The following is a 13,014-nucleotide window of genomic DNA, read 5'->3' as shown; positions in this document are numbered from 1 at the left end:
ATCACTCAGCGCGTCCCTGCAGGGAAGGAAGGAGGCAGGTGTGTGGCCACACAGGAGCGCTGAAGCACTATATAGCTGCCTGTGTCCTCCTCATGCCACCCTCCACCTGGCAGTAGGGCAAGAGTTTCTGAAGTAAGTGCCAGCCTTGAACATTTGCACTGACCTGGGTCAGGCTTCAATAGGATTGTATGTGTGAGTGGGGGGCATGGGTAACCCATGTTGAGAGGAAGGGATGGTCTTCAAAGCCTGGATGAACCCTGACATAACCAGATAAGCACATCTTTGTGAGGACCAGTGCGTTATGAGGACCGGTACATGTTGTGCGTTTAGGTACCTTCAAGTGAGTGTACCAAAAATCTAAGTGTAGTTATATTGACCTCAACTGCTTTATAACCTTCGCTACTATCAAAGTGCATGTGGAGTTAGAATAGTACTTACACACTTCAATACCGTCAATGGCCGGTCCTCGTAATAATAGGCATGTTATGGTGTGTGTTTGTGTATGTGTTTGTGCGTAGATGTGTGTGTGTTTGTGTTTGTGTATATGTGTGTGTAGGTGTATGGGAATGTATAACACACTCTGCGAGGACTAGATCGGTCCTCAAATTCTGGGTAAACCCTGACAGAATATCTCACAACTGAAAGAGACAAGGGAATGAGCCTTCTCTGACTCTCCTTCCAAGCTTGAAAACTCACTCGAGAGAGAGAAGGACTACAAATCCCAAATCACAGGGAACCTACAGTAGGTACGCTTTGGGTTCCTAAAGAAAGTATCTAAGGAAAAAATGGAAATAGGGAAAAACATAGCTTATCTTAATACTGCCCTCACACACTTTGCAGTGTTATGCTTCATCATAGGGTCGCATCATACGTCCCAGTGCAGACCAACACCTAGGACAGAGCGCAATATTTTTTATGAGGTAGAGTGGTGAGGGTAGATTGTGAGGAAAAAGAAATATAAAAAACTGAGGAAAAAGTATTACCTCCAAACAAGGATCAAAAAGAGCAGATAATTAAAACTATCTAAGGGGATAACCACAAAATACTTTAATCCTTGTTTCCCCTTGATATGATTAAAAAATCAACACTGGGATATACAAGGGAGGAGAATGGTCCCTCTATCCCTACTGCAGAAACCAACATGTTTCGGCCAATGCTCCATGCCCATCCCGGTCACAAAGGCCTTCGTCAGGGTATTCAACCCTTCACCTACATGTCTTCACCCCACTCGTGAATGTGCATAGATTACCAGACTTAAAAATCTCCAATTAAACATTCGCCAGTACATATCGAGAGGTGTCCATGTTACGAGTTTACAAAGTATTTCTCTGAACCCGGGACTTTTGTGGGAACGTGGTCTTGTAGTCTCACTTGTTCCAAAGAATCACCAGTTTCCTCCAACGGAAACATGTTGGTTCCTGCAGGGACCATTCTCCTCCCTTGTATATCCCAATGTTGATTTTTGTTGACACTGAAAGATTATGTAATTTGCACAGAATCACAGGGTGTTGAGTCAACGCCGGGACTCAAGCCTGGTCCCCCGATCTCTAGTCGGAAGCCCGGGAGCTCCCTCCCGTTAGAGGCGGGATGCTCTTGCCTGGCGCAATCTTCTGTTTTTAGGTTGAGCGTCAATGCGCATGCGCTGTCTGCAAGACCTACTGTGTTCAATCAAACCCCTTTATTCCTGCCCGCTACTGACCATTGGTTCTGTCCTTGGTCGCTCTTCTTTCCTGCTTCCTGAGTCGTCCACATAGAGATACATCATGTCTGGTCAAATCTAAGGAGCACCGGTCAAACACAGTTTCCTTATGCTCAGTTTCTTCATCTGTTGTTTTACAACACTTTTTTTATTGTTGCTTTAGGTCCGTTACTGCTTCCGCCCTTCACCACACTCTGACAGAAATGTAGTATTGGTGCATGTGCTTGTTTCTCGGAGGCAGACCTATGGCTGTCCCACTGCTGCAGTCTGAAGCTCTCTCACCAGGGAAGGGTCCACCACATCACCACCCGCTCTTCATTGCGGACACCAGCTGCTTCGGCCACGGGTCTTCCTCCTTCCCCCATTAGGCGGCTGCACCCTCCGGGCCGCAACAACCGCCTGTCACCGGTGCTGATGTGTTCCCGGTTTGTCCACATTGGGTGAGTGCATGTAATAATGCTCATGCTGCTTTCACCTTCCACCAATCAGTTTATCATTTGGCCGGGTGCAGTGTGTTTAAATTTGCCCATCCCGCCCACTGCTTTTCATGACCGTTTTTTTTTTTTTAACTCGTTACCTTCCCTCCGCTGTCATACTCCTAGCTGTCCTGCAAATGGCCTGGTGTATTTCTAACATCCACAGTTTAGTAACTGAAGCACTGGCAATTGCTCTGCCCCCAAGCTTGTAGTTTAACCGCATGCGTGCGGGCGGAACTCCGCCCGTACGCTGAGTTTTTTAAATCGCACTTTACGTGACGAGCTGGGCTCGTCATGAGCGTGCGAGGAGGCTACCTCATGACGAGCCCAGCTCGTCATGAGCGTGGAAGGGGTTAATGATGTTTCAATAGCGTGCTGAAGTCTCCATATCTGTTTGCGCAACATTAAGTTAACTGAATCACAAGACGTGAGCAATTAAACGATGTACTTACAGAGAACACATTTTTTTTGTTGGTAGTTTTATTTAGCGTGAACTCGACCTGAAGGTATCAGCTCACTTACATTGAGCATGGGTAGATTAAGTGGTTTGCGCGGAATAACAGGATGTTGAGCGTCACTGCCGAGACTCGAACCGAAGCAGTCATTGTGCATAAGGGTTGAACTTTAAGTGAAGTACTGCTTGCCTCACTGACTTTGACATGACAGTCATGCTCCGTTCTTTCTTGTATCCCTTCATCCACACACTCGGGTTTTACCTAATACATTGCCCTGTCCAATTCCTCATTCACTGGGGCTCTGTGGAAGACTCGGCTGCCAACAACCTTGCAACCTTTCTCTCAGCTAGCGATCTTGCACAACACTGCTCGGAAATTACACATGCTAAGGGCTCAATTTTGGACCTTGTGATTTCCAAATCAGACCAGATTACCACTGCTTCACTGATCCATGTTGACTGGTCTGACCATTTCCTCATTCCCTTCTGTTTTCACCTCTCTCACATTTTAACGCTCGGCCAACCCAAAAGAGCCTCTACGTGGTTCCGAAACACAAAAAACGTTGATCTTGAGACTCTATGTGATTCTGCTATGCAGTCTCTTCCTAGGCTCCACCCCAATACGGATGTCAACGAGCTCATTCCCATTTGCCTCTCAATCCTTGCAGTCGAAATCGACAAGGTTGCTCCACTCCAAAGCAAATGGAAAAGACCCACCCCATCAGCTGCTTGGTTCAACAAAGCTCTCTATGACGAAAGGAAACATTTTAGAATCTTGGAGAAGCACTGGAGACAGTCTCCATCCACCCCCAACCTCTTTCTTTTATGTTCAGCAAGATCCATATACCACAAGCACATCTTCCAGGAAAAAACATCACATTTCAGATCCCTTCTCGATTCAGCTAAATACAGACCCAGAAAACTTTTCGACCTCATCAAAAACCCCAATTGTTCTCCCTAAACCATCAAGCCTGAGGATGCTTCTAAGAAAGCAACTGAGTTCGCTATATTCTTCGGAGCTCCTTCTGTGACCTTGGTAGTGAGGTTACAGGGACCGATATAGCCTAATGCTAAAGTGTTCATTATGCAGGATGTTATGGCCTTCACCTGTGCCCTTCAGGTACCAGCAAGATTTCACAGGCCCTTCCCTACATCATACCTGGCGAGTTGTTGATGAGGAATCAGGTACTGAGTTGTATGCGACAGCAAATGGTGATGTGTTTTATTTCATACTGAGAACAGGATGACATGATGGCCGTCAGAATGGGGAGAGTAAGTGCCCTCCGTCGGTGATCTGTGGGGAATCCTCTCTAGACACTCACCTAAAAGGGCAATATCAATGTCTGTTTCAACAAGCATTTGCAATGAAATAGGCCTCACAATTGTAAGATGTTCAGTTATTGGCATTCTAAATGACAATACCTATTATATATATGTTTAAAAACCTGCTATAACAAAAGGCATTGTCAGTTAGAATACCAATAGGTCAAAGTTTCAAAAATGCGAGACCTATTGCATTGCAAATGCTTGTTGTTAAATTGTTGTCAAGAACTGTATGGCACAAGGATTCAGGCAGCTCTAGTTCATGCAAGTACGCTGTACAATGGTATAGCTGTTGTCATTGCAGAATTCTAACAGATACTAGAATCACTTTTTCCTTTGTCCAAGATCACAGGAAGTGTGTGTGTTTGCGCATGTGTGTGTCTTCTTAGATGGTTGATGTGTAGCCCCCGTGCTCGAAGTGGGGGAAAAATGTAGGGGAACTGTGGGCAGAGAATCAGAGGATAGGAATAACCCATTGGGTCAGTGGGCAGAGTCAGAATATTTGGCATTCTACCACCCAGTTACAGCTTATTACGTTATTTAATTCAATCAATGGATACATGTTTATTTAAGGTTTAATATGAGTTATTGACATTAAAATACTTTCACAAAGTGGGATATGTTTCCAATCACAGAATGTCCCAGATATGCTTAAAAGTGCTATCACAAGCCATGTGTCTCCTAGCCATTTGTCTCCTAGCCATGCAGTTTCCGTCATTAGCACTTCACCTCCCTTTTCCCACAAGAGCAGTTCACACATGAATGGCAAAATATCCTAGCTGCAAATGGTTTATATATAATTATGTCTCTTCAATATTTGCCACATAACGCACCATCTGCTGCATAATTTGACGATTTTAACTAATAAATTGTTTGTAGCCCATACGGATCAAAAATTACTGAATAATGTGACTTGTGTTGCTGTGAAGTGGGGGGCCGTAGGCAAAGGTTGACTGATCACCTTTCTCACTGCTGCATTTGGATGTTACACTGGTTCTACTGAGGCAACATCTTTCCAGAGACTGTTAGCATGAGTAAAAAGGTCAAAAAAATAAAGTATCAGAAAATATACCTCATTATGCTTGAGCCTTCTTTTTGCCCCCAAATTTAGTTAATACTGCAGCATAATTTTGTCCTCCATTGCTGCATAATTTCAGTGGCTCCAAAGCAGGCAACACATGTGAAACGTGCTTGTGCATGAAGCAGAGAGACCATGGAGTTTGTGAAATTAGTTTGGTGTGCGTGCAAATCCTGCATTGCCGATCCCTGGTGAGTTGCAGCTACTACTTCTGAAACATGGCCAATGGAGGTACCAATAGGTGAGGCGGAATGGCCTCAAGGCAGGGCCGGCTTTAGCACTGGTGAGCGGTGGCCCCTGTACATCAATGTTTGTTGGTGCCCCCCAATGACCACCTCTCCCATGGATTCCCTCACTACCACCCTTTAGCAGTGCCCCTCAAGTCTCCATAACCACCCTCTCGCTCAGATGCATTTCATTTGATTTGCAGCGCCACTGATACCAGTGTAGGGTGGCAGAGCACTTTACATCACACACATTTTTTTTCAGAGTATTATATAGCGCAAAGTAGACCCGAGACATCGGGGATCAGAGCGCTTTACATGAGCACCAGTTTCATTACAGATGAACACATTCATTTTTGTTATGCGCGGGGAGATTAAGTGATTTGCCCAGAATCACAGGATGTTGAGCGTAGTTGCCGAGACTCAAACCCGGTTCCCCAGCTTCAAGGTGAACCGCTCTAGCCATAAGGCTACATCATGTCCCCTGACATTACACAGAGACAATCAATTATACATGTGTAAATCGCTGTATAGGAAATGTTACATAGGACAAAGGACTACAAGGTGTAGGAGTCACATTACAGCATTACTAGTAGGCAGTGCAGTTTAATAGTGATTGGTCTGGAGAAACAAAAACTCAGAATTTAAAGCTAAATACCATGGTTGGGGGTTCTCTTTAATAATCAGAATTGATTTCTATCCAAATGAACCCTTTTTGCAACACTAGAATAATCAAACACTTAGGGAAAAAAACATAACCCTCCAATTTATACCTTGCAGTTTGCATGCAGCTCTTAGATGACAGTTAATAGCTCACTGTTCTATGTTAGGACTTTGACTTATAAACTGCAAGTAACAAAAGGATATCACTGACAAAAGCAGTAACTGATGGACCTATTTACATTATATGCACTTTGTGATCTGCATGGTACATGTATTTTGCAGCAGGCACATTAACCCTCTATGCTACCTTTCCACGAGTCAAAACTTCCACTTGAGAAAACTCCATCTCTCTCCATCTCTCTCTAGGAAGAACACTAATCACTGGAGTTATCATGACATTTCTATTGTTTACAAAAAATGCTGGAAGCCAGGAAGGAGGCAGCAAGTCCCTTTAGGAACATAATATACTTGCAAGCATGATGCCCCCACCCAAAGTCAGTACCCAGTGTGATTGCACCGTTCACACCTCCCTGCTCAGTGACAGAGTCACCATTGCTCTAGGGTGTGCTGCTTCACAGGTCTGCCTGCAAGACTGGAGGGGTACTTCAGCATGGATTGTGGTGGACAGGCCTTCAAGGTTAACCCACACTTGCCACCGCTCTCCCCTCCCTTCCCAGCCGATCCTTTCTCAAATCCCTCCACTCTTCACCCTCCTATACTCCCCCACACCCTACTATGTCTACTGAACCCTCCTTAATATACTGTAAAATTGTTATCTATAATTACATTCTTGTTCTTTTAATTGATTTTTGTTTATTTTTACTCACTCATCTCACTACGTACTCTAAAGTTTTATTTTTACTATGACAGACCACCTGCATAATTTATTTCGCTCATAAAAATTGTTGCTTTCTTGTTTATAACCATTATAAATGTAAAGCGCTCTGATACCGTCGGGTGGAGCTAGCGCTATATAATACCTTCAAAATAAATAAAAATAAATAACCGCTATGGTCCACCTGCTGGGGTTAGGACACTTGGGCTTCTAAGGTCTAGCACAGGAATGTTCTCCCTCAGGAGAGTGGTCTGGTGCACTGGTCATGAAGGCTGAACCTGGTTCCCCAGTTCCAAATTCGTAAGCTCTGGCCTTAGTGCCACATCCTCTCCCCCAATGAACAGCATACTGCAACACTGGGAGAAACTCACACTGCCTTCAACTAGAACACAATTGTGCCCCAATATTTTTATTTTTTTTATTTTTGGAGTTTTCCATAGCACTGGCCAGACCTGAGGGTATCGAAGCGCTTTACAGCAGGATGGGGAGAAGTCAAATACAGAATAAGAGAACAAAATACACGTAATCATAAGTGTTCAGAGAATACAATTGAGTTGAGCGCCTGAGGCGTGAAGTTGAGGCAGAGGGATCCGAGTCGCCATTGAGGTAGAGCGGTCAGGGTGTATTCTCGCTGTCTCGACAAAGTTTTATCCTGAAAATTTCTTCTGGTGGTAATGACCCCATGCGATAGGATGGGGAGAGGGGATGCGGTGTGTTGTAGGTGCGTGATGTCCGGTGACTGTCAGGTGGGAGCGGGTGAGTCACGTAATTGAGTTCGGGAAGGCACGGTTAAGGTAAAGGGCTTTTAGGTGGCTTTTGAATTTTGGGAAAGAGGGGGTAGTTCTGATGTCCACGGGGATGTCGTTCCAGATTTTAGGAGCGTTGCCTTAAAAGAGCGGGCTGCGGTTTTTTGTTTGCATTTTTTCAGGGGGATGAGTAGTAGGGAGTTGGAACTCCTGAGACTTCTAGACTTGCCGGCATTCTTGAGTTTGGAGGCTAGGTATTCTGGTTTCCCTGTGTGCAGGGCTTTGTGTGTCAGGCAGGCAGTTCTGAAGCTGGCCTCATTTCCACTGGGAGACATTTTAGGTTTCTGAGTGCGGGAGATATGTGGTTGAATTGTTTTTACTCCGGAGACCATTCTAGCAGCTGCATTGAGGGTGGTTTTTAGGGGTGCTAGGTGGGAGAGAGCTGTACCGGAGAGGATTGCGTTCCCATAGTCCAGTCTAGACAACACCAGAGATTGGGTGGCTTGTTTGAGGTCCATAGGTGAATGTGGGGTTTGATTTTATTGAGGAGCTTCAGATTGAGGAAGGCACTCTTAGCAGAATTCTTGATGTGGTTAGTTATGGATAATTTGTGGTCAAGGGTGATTCCAAGTGATTTTACTGAGTTTGTCAGGGGGAGATTTCCATTGAGTGCATTGATAGCTTTCAGACAATCAGCGATTTGCGGGGTTTCTTCCTTGTTGGAGATGAGGAGGATCTTGGTTTTACCTTGATTGAGTTTAAGGTGGTTCGATGATAGCCATTCCTGGACATCTTTGAGAGTATTGTTGAGTCTTAGAATGTCGTTAAGGGAGGAGGATTCCAGGTGTATGTGGGTGTCATCAGCGTATAGATGGAAAGGGATATTGGCTTTTTTCAGAATGGTGGTGAGGGGTACAGAACAGTTGAGGGGAGAGAATGGATCCTTGAGGGACACCTCTGTTCACGGGGAGAAGGTCACATGTAAAGTATTTGATTTTGACTCTCTGGGGGCGATTCTGGAAGAAGGATGAGAACCATTGAAGAACCAGTTCGTCTGCAGCTACCCGCTCTTCGAGAGCCTTGATGAGAAGACTATGGTCTACCGTGTGAAAGGCTGCTGACAAATCAAGGAGGATGAGCAGACAGCAATGGTCTGAATCAAGGGAGTTGTGGATGTCATCCACGATGTTAAGAATCGCGGTTTCGGTGCTACAGCCTTTTCTAAATCTTGATTGGTGCTGGTCTAGTAAATTGATATTGTCAATATGTTTGTTCAGTTGCCGGAGAACGCATTTTTCTAGGATTTTGGCTAGGAAGGGTAGATTGGAGACCGATCTGAAGTTATCCAGGTCGTTAGTGTCTAGGCCTAGTTTCTTCAGGAGAGGTGTGAAAAGTCCGACCTTGATGCAATCAGGTATGGTGCCCGTTTTTAGGGAGCTGTTTATGATTTCGCACCAGAGTGGTGCAAGGGTGAGTTTCAGATCTTTGGCCATTTGGGAGGGCATGGGGTCAAGGTTGTGGGATGAGGGCTTGGAGGAGGAGATTAAATTGAGGATCTCGGCTTCCGGAACGGGGTCAGAGGAAGACCAGGTAGATGCAGGTTGCCTTCTTGAGGTGGTTTCGATTGCTGTGGGGCAGTTATTGCCCTGAGGATGGAGGTTGATGTCGAGGGAAAGTTCGATCTTGGAGATTTTAAAGAAGTTGGCGAAGTTGGCGCATAAGGCTTTGGAGGGCTGTGCATGGGTAGTAGATGGCTTGGACGTTTGTTTTTTTGATGATACCAAAGAGTTCTCTTGGTCTGTTTTTTGCCTTATCCAGCGCGGTATAGAAAGAATTGTTTTTTTTGTTATTGATATGTTTTTGTACTTTCTTCTTGCTGATTGGAGCTCGTCGCAATGGCTGGAGGAGGGGTTCTGTCTCCAGAGAAGTTCTGTGGCTCTGTGTTGCCTTCTTTCCTCGTTGATGTCTTTGTTGAACCAGGGTCTGGAGGGGATGTTCCTGGTTTTTTTCAGCTTCACAGGAGCAAGTTGGTCTAAGATGGAGGACATCGTTAGGTTGTAGTGTGATGTGAGTTCTGCAGTTGAGAGGCCGCCTGGGGAGATGGGCAGGAGGGAGGATATTCTTTCTTCTAAGTCAGCAGTGTTTATCTGCGATAGGTTCCTAGACCATGTAGGGGAATCTTTGATGGAGGGTTGCCACATGATCGGTTGAGAGAGGTGGAATTGGATTAGGTGATGGTCTGACCAGTCGACCGGAAGGATGTGGCCTATAGTAATTCATCTTGTTGGGCAATGATGGTGTCCAGAATTGCCCCTTTGTTGTGAGTTTCTTTTGAGCAGTGCTGGGTAAGGTTGTTGGAGTGTAATAGCTCATTCAGGATTTGTACTGGAGCACTGTTCTCATCATTCCAGGGGAGGTTGAGGTCGCCTAAAATGAGGTTGTTGGTGTTTCGGAGCGCTTCTGTTTTCCCAATGCTGTGGCCACTTCTGTTTTATCCAATGCTGTGGCCGCTTCTGTTTTACCCAATGCTGTGGCCCCATCTGTTTTACCCAATGCTGCGGCCGCTTCTGTTTTACCCAATGCTGAGGCCACTTCTGTTTTACCCAATGCTGCAGCCGCTTCTGTTTTACCCAATGCTGCGGCCGCTTCTGTTTTATCCAATGCTGCGGCCGCTTCTGTTTTACCCAGTGCTGCGGCCCCTTCTGTTTTACCCAATGCTGCGGCCGCTTCTGTTTTACCCAATGCTGCGGCCGTTTCTGTTTTAACCCAATGCTGCGGCCACTTCTGTTTTACCCAATGCTGCGGCTGCTTCTGTTTTACCCAATGCTGCGGCTGCTTCTGTTTTACCCAATGCTGCAGTCGCTTCTGTTTTACCCAATGCTCACGCCACTTCTGTTTTACCCAATGCTCACGCCACTTCTGTTTTACCCAATGCTGAGGCCGCTTCTGTTTTACCTAATGCTTCAGTATTGTCTGTTTTCGTTCCTGCTACACAAGTGTCAGTAGTTGTCTGCTGTGTTTTTTCCGGCTCCCTCTCTTAGTCCTTCCTATTTTTTCATGGTGTTGTTCTTAGCAGTCAAAGATTTATCTGCTGCTCATTCACTGGCTTCAGTGTGGTACTTCTGTGCGCTATGTGTTTTTAATTTATAAATGTCTGTATATCCATGTAATTGTCTGCTAGCAGGGACTGACAGGGAGCTAAGACCAGCCTTGGCAAATGTTGTCAGACCAGCCCTTGTACTTGGACTGTATGTAACAGCGCCTGGAGTCCCTCACAGGTGGCAAGCAGCGCTCTACAAAACTATTGATTGATGTAACGAGCAACAACTGCAAGGGGGCCTGCCCACTGTGAGGAAGTTTGTGTGGGGATTAGAGGCATGACTGCAAGGCTCAGTGAATGAATGGTTAGATGGGTAAGGAGTGGGTGAATGAATGAACCCAAGAATTAATGGCAATAAAGACGTATCGCTGCTCAGAGTCTGCTCTCAATGCAATGTCCAAGGGTGCGTGCACTGGTTCATTGTGGCTTCTGCATTAAAACATCACCCTCCCCACATACCACCACATACAGTCCCTGTGAAACATGCAAACATGCATAGCCTGGATGTATTTAATGCGTGGCGCTGATGAAGCACCTTAAAGAATTAAACACAGAGCATTAAGCTTTGTGCTAAAATGGAGAATGTGTAATTCGGCCTGTAGTGGCCGAATTACACATCGCAAAACCAGGAAACCTTGCATCAATCCCGGCACCCACTTGACCACATTGTGTGAGCCTAGGCCATTAATGTCTCCTTTTTTTCATCATCACATGAGCGTGCCTTTTAATACGTCAGATCGGGGTGTGTCATGCTTACAAACATAAGACTTTGATGTTACTCCATCTATAGTAAAACCCTGGACCACATATAAAATCATTTATTGGATCCCGCCCAATCCGGTTTTAGGGCTGAACATAGCACAGAAATGGCCTTAATAAAAACTACGGATGAACTTAAAATAGTTCTGGATCAAGGAGGTTATGCAGCTCGTGTCCTCCTTGACTTGTCAGCGGCGTTTGACACAGTCGATCATGCTACTCTCGTTGAACACCTAAAAAAACTGGTCATCACCGACAAAGCGCTCGACCTACTTCAATCTTTCTGAACTGACTGGGAGCAGTCGGTTATGATGGAGAATTTTACATCCAAATCCTTCTCCCTCCCTTGCGCGGTCCCTCAAGGATCTTCACTGAGTGCCCGACTTTTTAATATCTATATGGCCGAACTCTCCTCCCTGATCAGATCCTTTGGGTTCTCCCTCACTTCATGTGCAGACGACATGCAGATTGTCGTGTCAGCCTCAAATAATGTGGATGCTACCATCTCCCAATTTCTTGACTGTATGAGAGCAGTCAGCAACTGGATGGGTAAACATTGCCTCACACTTAACTCGGAAAAAATCAAGGTAACTCGTTTTGGCAACAAACCACCTTTTTGGAACCCAGCTTACTGGCCTAAGGAGTTAGGAACTATCCCCTCTCCCCATCCCAGTCCAAAAAGCAACAAATCTGGGTGCAATCATTGAAGATAAACGGAACTTTAACAAGCATATCTGTTCCGTTGTCTCTTCCAGTTTCAACTTGTTGAGAATTATTAAGACGATTCTCCATTTTATCCCTCTGACCGCTAGGAAAACAGTAATGTCTTTACTAATTCTATAAAAATTGGACTACTGTAACAGTGTCAGAACCACGTACCAGAGATTGATTCACCACAGGCGCAGAAGGGGCTGAACTTTACTGCAGCTGATGATCTTTTCCCAACTCCCCTGCGAACTAGATATATATCATCTGCCCACAGTAAAGAGGGGGAAAGGGGGATGGGAAGAAAAGAGAGACTGACACTGTGGTGCCTCTTCTTGCAGAAATTTTCCAGGATGAGGTTTCAGCACCTGAAACCACAAAGCACAAAATAAAATGACTCCTTATCCTGATCCTCCTTTCAGTAATTACCCACTTCTAATACCTTAAATGCTCTATAATTCCATACCTGAATTACACAGTGGAATTGCTACTCTCTTATAGTAGATGGAATAATGTCTAGATATTAGTGCTAATATTGTATCTTTTTATGGTGCTAGTTACAGTCTATTCATGTTCTTCACTCTTTTAAGAGATGATGCGGCTCAACTTTGTGGGCAAACAGCAAGGATTAGAGGTGGTAAGTACAAATATATATATATATATTTATAACTGCTAGTAATGTTGCAATGAGTCAAGCCCAGTTAATTGTAGAGTTGGATTAGTTGCGCAGCAATAAGTAGAAAACTGTCACTGCGTGCTATTAGTTCCAGTCAAAAGTCTCTTTTACGATTGAGGTAGTGCTACTGTAAGTTGAGGTTTGTCTCTGTGCACTATTAATTCCAGCAGGTTGTCTCTAAAGCAATGGTCGTTGCGCAGTAGTAAGTAGAGGTTTATCACTGCACGCTACAAGTTCAGCTGGTGTGTTCTCAACCAAGTTTATCAAGAGTTACAA

The sequence above is a fragment of the Lissotriton helveticus genome, chromosome 12 (genome assembly GCF_964261635.1).
Source record: "Lissotriton helveticus chromosome 12, aLisHel1.1, whole genome shotgun sequence".
Lineage (NCBI taxonomy): Eukaryota > Metazoa > Chordata > Amphibia > Caudata > Salamandridae > Lissotriton > Lissotriton helveticus.
This window is presented reverse-complemented; position numbering follows the sequence as displayed.